This window comes from Hippocampus comes, unplaced genomic scaffold (assembly GCF_001891065.2).
Source record: "Hippocampus comes isolate QL1 unplaced genomic scaffold, H_comes_QL1_v1.1 scaffold96, whole genome shotgun sequence".
Classification (NCBI taxonomy): domain Eukaryota; kingdom Metazoa; phylum Chordata; class Actinopteri; order Syngnathiformes; family Syngnathidae; genus Hippocampus; species Hippocampus comes.
In genome coordinates, this window is record NW_017806074.1 from 375,569 (window position 1) to 383,431 (window position 7,863).

The 7,863-nt window shown below is 41.6% G+C and overlaps 1 protein-coding gene across 1 annotated transcript in view; it reads right to left on the reverse strand.

Annotated features, from left to right (window-relative positions):
- Positions 1 to 1,209, reverse strand: part of nck2a (NCK adaptor protein 2a) — a 27,137-nt gene extending 25,928 nt beyond the window's left edge. The window contains exon 1 of the mRNA XM_019894422.1: positions 946 to 1,209. The gene's annotated coding sequence lies outside the window, so the exon portion shown is untranslated. The remainder of the gene's footprint in view (positions 1 to 945) is intronic.
- Between the last annotated feature and the right edge of the window lie 6,654 nt (positions 1,210 to 7,863).

Below are 7,863 nucleotides of genomic sequence, written 5' to 3' on the forward strand. Positions count from 1 at the left end.
AGCAATTTACTCTGAGCAGCTAATCGGATGCTACGGATCTAGCTTCAGTATCTACACACATAGACAGTGAGGTCTATGTGGCCTCTTGGCCAATCGGAGGCCAGGATGATGCTCGGTAAGCCAATAGCAGAGCAGCTATGAGTATGTTGAGCCCAGGAAACTCGCAGCTGTGACCGAAATAAACATCGTTCACTATGTAAACCAGTGTGGTGGTTGCTGTTGCCTTTTTTCGAACGAAGCAGTAGAGGTCGCTGTTGGATAAGACTTCGTTGTAGTGAATGTCTTCGCGAGGCGGGAGCAGACAAAATGATTTCGTATAACGCAACAGGGGGTTTTTCGTCGTATGGGGGGCAGGAGAATGGGAATTGTGTTAATGCATGAAGATTTTTTCACATAAGGGGGTATTTTCGCCCATGCAGGTTTCGTTCTAGAGGAGTTTCACTGTAGCCACGAAGAGCCATTAGAACCAATGAAGAGCAATGAGTTATGATTTCAATACACCCTAAAACCTGACATTAACGTTGACAACATTGTTTTACCATGAGAATACAGAAGGAAAAAAAAGAAAAAATGGGTATTGGAAAACAGCGGTAACTATATGACGCCTATACTTCCATTAAAACTGTTATTGGACTTATACACAGCAGTTGAAGATATTAATTAAAGCTGTTTCTGTTTATTAATTAAAGGGGGTGGATAAAATTGACAATGTTTGCTATTTTGGACAAAACGAGGCCAAATGCGGCGCAAGTGGCGGAGGCTGCACCGCTTGAGACTGGACAAAGACCCTGCGTCAGAGCCTCAAAAGTAACGAGAGCACGCTCGCGTTTCGTCACAACTTTTACTGCCGTTTTCCATTTAGGTCTCTTAACAACATTCAACGCGGCAGCAGGTGGATTTTTTAGGGTAAAAAGTTGTTAAGTTGGTTCACGATTCGGAGCTTACCTTAGTGTTGGCTCCAGAGAGAAACGGCGACACACTCGAGACCGCACGACCCCAGGAAAAAGCCGCCTGGCAAAAGTAACTTAGTCAAACAATTGAAGTTTAAACACACGAAACTGTGTCTTTTGCAGAATTTTTCAAATAAATCGCGTACTGGACTGTTCAATCAATGGTCTCTAGTTTTTCTGTCGTCGGTTTGAGCGCCTCCACCACCAGCAAGCAGCCTTCCACACCGCATTCACACGGAACAAGCTAGGAAGGGGTGAGGGTTACACTTCCGATGTTCATTTTCAAAATAAAATCATAGTCGAAGTTTGACAGGCACGGCGTTTAACTTTTATTTTGATAGCACGACTTATTTCTGGTTTGGATCGACTGTTGGGTGGCTGGAATTTATCCCAGGATTTGGAGGTGACGTCACCAATACCGGGACTGGTACAGTATGCCGCTGAGGAAGTGAGACATGTGAGGGAGGATGTCGCCCTCTTGCTGATTACAAGAAAAAGTGGAAGCAGTCCCGAAGGAATGGAGGATCAAATGTAACAAATTCAATAAATGAAAACATAACTTTTTTTTAAAAGTTATTAAGAATGTATGTATTTTATTTCAGTGTTTAATTGTTTCAATATTTATTTGTGTTTGTATTCGATGGTCAATAAATGGTTTACTGTCTTTTTTTTTCTCATTCAAATCGGATGTGGGTTTTTTTCTTTTAAATCGGATACATACATACATACATACATACATACATACATACATACATACATACATACATACATACACGCACATAATTTTTGTGCATTTCCAGCTGGTGGCAGCAAAAATCCACAAAACAAATTATACATGCACACATAAAGCGAGTGACTGTGGAAGTCACTTCATCTTCAACAACATATTCTCACAGACCCTTTTTACAGTCATATTGCTGCACGTGTACTGTACTCGTTTAGTCAAGCGTACCAATCTGCGACGTGTGTGATCTTTTATATATGTACCTCAATAGTTAGAATTATACTATTGTGTGTCTAGACTGAGTGAACATTTTGCTACATTTTCAATCAGAAGGGGGCAGAGGATCTCTGTATAGCAACACAGTCTGCCTAGTCATTAATCAATCAGCACTGCATGTCTTATGACTGACAGTGTGACCTTCATGGGGGGGGGACTTGGGTAGTCGACCCGTTTTACCCTTGATCAATGGGTTGGAAAAAAATATTGACATCTAAAATATTCTTGACGAAGGAAAACTGTATTATCGATCAAATACGATATTGTCCAATGAATAGAGTTGTACCATATGGTTCAGAAGCACATTTACTCCATGCTATAGAATAGGGATGGAACAAAATGCCAATATCAGGATTTGGCGTAGGGTTAATTATTTACGCTCTGCGCACCTTATTTTGATAACTGGCGCCCATATGCTAAGCATAAAAATGTGCGTGACTTCATTTTTGTGACGGAGCAAATCTAGTCTAACGTGTTTGGGACTGGTTTACTTGACAATGCCATGCACAGACCCCAGCGAGTCTATTTCTGTTTTCACAATGTCAAGCATGGCGTATTGTGCCCGGGTCGCCCTGATTTTGATGCAAATGAGAGGTGGTGAATAGGGTTGCCCAGAAAAGACTACTTCCATCCTACAACGGCGCACAAAGGCGAAAACATCCTGAGGACCAGAGGGTGTGTTCCAACAACCGGTGGCTCACACTCCTCAACCTTCCTGGTAAGGTCTATTCAGGGGTTCTCGAGAGGAGGGGTATATCAGGAAGTCAAATCCTAGATCCAGAGGATCAATGTGGTTTTCATCCTGGCCGTGGGGTGCATGGGAGTTTGGTCAACTAGTCTACATATTTTTTGTGGATGTGAAACAGGTGTTTGAATGTGTCCCTCTGAGTTTTGTGGAGCGTGCTCCAGGAATAAGGGGTACATGCTTTTCTGAAACGAGCTGTTTGGTTCAAGTCAAATCAATGTCATGGTCCACATTGGCAGCAGTAAGTCAAATTTGTTCCCAGTGACGTTTGACCTCCACCAAGCTTGGTCTTTGTCACCAATTCTGTTCATTATTCATACAGACAGAATCTAGATACATGGGGGGCATTGAGGGTGTCTATTTTGGGGACTTCATCCAAAGTCTTTGTTTTTTGCAGATGATGTGGTTGTGTTGACTTCACCAAACTGTGATCTTCCACTCTTGCTGGAGTGGTTCACAGTGTGAAGTGGTTGGAATGAAAATAGCACCTCCAAATCTGAGATCCTGGTCCTCAATCGAAGGAGTTCACATATCTTGGGGTCATGCTCACGGGTGAGGGAAGAACGGAGTGGGAGCTCAACAGTGTCTGCAGTGATGAAGATGGACTCTGCATCAATCTGTCATGGTGAAAGAAGGAGCGGGACTGAAAGGTGAAGCTCTCGGTTTACCAGTGGAGCTACATTCCTACCCTCACATCAGGTCATGAGCTATGTCACCCAAACAGCAAAAGCCCGGATACAAGCGACAGAAATGGATGGGCTCTCCCTTTGAAATAGGATGAGTAGCTTGGTCAGTCAGGAGAGGCACAGAGTAGAGAACCTATTAACAATTATAATCACATTAACTGACAGGTAGGTTTAAACTTGCATCACAGCTAGGAATGCTAAAATGTCACCCATTAACTTGCATCACAGCTAGGAATGCTAAAATGTCACCGAAAATAACACTTCTATCGTGAATAAAGGCTTTATGTTGGCAGGAGTTTGACCCTAGAACAAAATACTCTTCGAATGGAGTTATTATTAGATTTAAATGGTTGTTGGTGAGGAAAGTTAGCATGTGAAATCCTTTGGCTTATGGTTGATGGGGAAAAAAAAGCAAAATTAATCTCACACGTCCTCACTTTCACCCAAAGAGGACGTATCAGTCAAGTTAGAGTTACACAAGTCAGAGCTCCACTTGCTACCGCTTCCGCCAGCCAGGATATCTAACCCTCACCCCAATTTTGCATGCACCGCTCGCCTTTCACCTGCTGGAGCTAAATGACAGCAGTGAGTAACTGCTGAGTGGGCTGCCGCTATAGTTACAAGGGCCAAGGAGCAGCAGGTCTATTTTGACCAAGGGGCGGCGCGCCTTTAAACCCACCTGACTGGGAGAGATGATATAGAGCGGACTCAGCATGACTCCTGGGCAACTTGGGCTATTCTGTAGCCTGCAGGCTTGTGAAACATGACTTAAGTGAAATGCACCGTAAACAAGGGGAGTAGTTTGAAACGGCAGGCTGCATATTACGTAGATTGCTCGAAGTCTTGGTACACAGTCACAATCTTTGTTGTTTGTTGAATCCCTGTTCTGTTTTTTTTTTTCAGTAATAACCAGAAATTGAAAAATTTTATTTGAGTTTTTGACCACATTATAAAATTGCATTATACATGGATTGATCCAATTACAAGACCAAAAGACACAGATGTAAAGTTGAGTTGGGCATTTTCCCTCTTCGAGGTCATTTCAGTATTTAAAAAGTCTTCCAAGAGCTATACTCACCATCCATCCATCCATCCATGCTTCCATCCATCCATCCATCCATCCATCCATCCATTTTCGGAACCACTTCGGTTCAGTAGGGTGGCAGGCATGCATGTTTTAGAATGTGGGAGTACCCATTGAAAACCCACACAGCCACAAGGAGACGATGCAAACCCCACCGTGCCACCAAGACACTAAATTTGTGAAAATTATGAAACTAGTGACGCATTTGAGGTTAAACTGCCTCACAGTTTTAAAGTTCGGGCCTCATGCGTGTTTCTTCCAAGTACTTTGGCTTCCTCTTACGTGACAGGTTCATTGATGACAAAGTTGTCCTTATAGGTGTGAATATGATTATGAATGATTGTTTGCCGATATGTGCCCTGGCTGGTGACCAGTCCAGGATGTACCACCAACCTCTATATTGCAGCATTTCACGACACAGTGAAAAAGCAGTAAGCACATCCGCGTCAGAGTTATGTGGTTGGGGGTTCGAATCCAATTTTCTTTCTGTGTGGATCCTGCATCCTAGAGTGGGATTTCTTCAGGTACTCTGGCTTCTTCCTACAGTCCAAAAACATGCACATTAGGTCAACTGAAGACTATAAATTGTGCAGTGGATATAAAAAGTCTAACGCCTGCTTGTCTGCCATTTTTTTTCTTACAAAATGAGAATTTTTTTTCCGCCTTTTATGTGATCTATCACCTGTAGACAACAACTCAAAAAAAACATTTTTACAGAGGCTTAAAGAAAAAGTCAACTGCAAACATGTCATTCTGATTAATTTTGCGTTTTTAGAATATGAGTATTGCAGTAAAGTCATTTTTAGTCATGTCATGAGGCAGGCATTTATCCACATACTGTCAACTGAAAATAACATCACAGTTGCTCAGGGCTCAGGTAACAACCAATCACCTGTTTTCTGACGTTGAGCCATGATAGCCTTGTTACATTTATATTGAATGTTCTCCAAATATCCAACCTACTGGTGATCAGGTGCCAGTCCTACAACTGCACGATTTGGGAGAAAAAAACAAAACAAAACATAAAAGCAAAAATGGGACATACTCTAACTGTGCGATAACATCGCAAGTTGTTCAAGAACAACTTGACATTGGCAGAAATGATGTGGTGGCATGAGCCAAAAGATTATAACCTTTCATATACAACAGCCGAGATGAAACTCGAGCTCGTCACAATTGTAGGATGCAAACTGTCAATATTTGAAGGAAAACCTGTCAAGTTTTTGTTCCCACCAAAAGGACCACGAGGCATATTTATAGCCACCAAGATTCATTTCATTAGGCATTTCATTGTGTTGTAAAGCGTCCCAGAATATCCCATTGCACTTCTGAGTGCGCATTCATTCACACAGTAGCATTCCGGTCAGCCATATTTTCAGTTCACTTGACTGGAATGATTTGAGGTGAAACATCAACTCACCAGATATTTCCTACTTCGATGCAGGGTTTTATGTTTTTTTGTTTTTTTGTGCATGTGTTATTGTGTAATGTCTTCAATTTTGTCAGGGTAGCGTGTATTCTTATTTCATTTCTTTGGATGGCATTTTCGATGTGTCGCAAATTGTACAGACTTGGTTTAGTCTTCAATGAAGTGAACATGCGCGTTTTTAGGATGTGGGAGGAAGGTAGTATACCTAGAGGAGAATGTACACAAGCAAGGGAGAACAAATACAGGGCAAACAGGAAGATCGCAGGCAAAATTTCAAACCTCAGAATTGTGAAGCAGATGTGCCAACCACTGAGCTGTCACTGCAATTTGTAGTTTAATATAATATAGCAGATTCCTGAACTTCTCAGAGCTAATTCCTTGACCCTTTTGCTCTGTGTGTCTTAACAATATTGACATTTCCAATTTGAGGCAAACGCACAGCAGTAGATTAAGACTACCGGTAATTCATTCAGCCACTTGTGATCAACACAAAATCTCCAGTGTTTTCAACAGCTACTCTTTAAGGCAAGGAAGAAAACATGTTCACAGGCACATTTCTAAAATGGCTGCAGCTGCCACAGCTGAAAAATGAAACATGATGAGGAAAATAGCGTCACCATTAGTAATGTGGTATGGGGAGTAGCTGCAAGTGGACCGTCGTCAGTGATTGGGATAAATGAATGCATTTTAAAACAAACTGACTCGGGAACAGTGGCTCTTTATGTGTGACTGCTGTACTGTATATTGGTGTCTTAAAAAAATTGTAATGTGCATTATTTGGAGAAATTTACTATTATGAATTTCCTCACACATTTTAAAAACTAGCATGCTAGCTTCACTGAAAAAGAAATTGTCCACAGAGTGAAGAGTGTGAGTGTGAATGGTTATTTGTCTATATGTATCCTGAATGATTGACAACCAAACCAAGGTGTACCTAATCTATGACTCAATGTCAATTGGGATAGGCTCCAGATCACCCGCAACCCTAAATGCTTCAGAAAATGATTGGATGGAAATTTGGCAGTACAGCATACTTCAAATCTGCCTAGTTTTAAAATGTCAGGGTACCGCCGTATGGATATGAAAAACGTTCAACAAGACAAACAGGTTTTAATCATAACATCAGTGCAATTGCAACTTGGAAATAAATGATTACTTAGAAAATACGCAGAGCAAATACAAGGAAAGACAGTCATCCGAGTCTGCACACAGGCCTCTTGGGAAACTGAAACAGTGACAGCGGCCGAGTACATGTAACACCGTATACTGTACTGTATATTTAGACTGAAACTAAAGCAGCAAATGTAATGTTTGCTTGACAACTATCTTATCATACCCAACAGTGCTTTTCTATCTTGTGTCACAGAAAACAGCCTGTTATTGGAAGTCCACTTACCGATTACTCATACTGTAGTGTACTTTGGAGCAAACCCTCCGGGATTTTCTGAATTGAACCACTTCAGGGCTTCAGTTCCTGATCCTGCTTTCGGACACTCGAGGCCTGGCAACGGAGAGCGGCCATGGCAGCTGCTATTGCCATGCAACGGGCAGAGTTAGCCAGATAAACACACCCAGGAACAGAGGGCTTTGGTTGCTGGCATGGCAAGCGAGTGTCTTTCACTCAGTGACTGAATTTAGAATAGATTAAAAGTCAAGCATCGACAGAAACTGACTACAGGGTGCATCTGGGTACTATACCATTACGGGTTTTACTCAGCAGATTAGTTATTTTGCATATCTGACAAGGTTTGGCAGAAGACACGTCCAATCTATTAACTGCAGCATGTTTTGGGTTATTTTCATTTGACGATAGGTTAAAAATGACTTGGCAATTATTCTGGGTTATTTTGTAACTTCACTTTTAGCAGTGTAAATGCCATGGTAACCTCTGGACTATATTGCAGGTATGTTTTCTGAAGAGCAAAAAAAGCTCCCGAAATAGATTATTATTATTTATCCAATGTGGTAT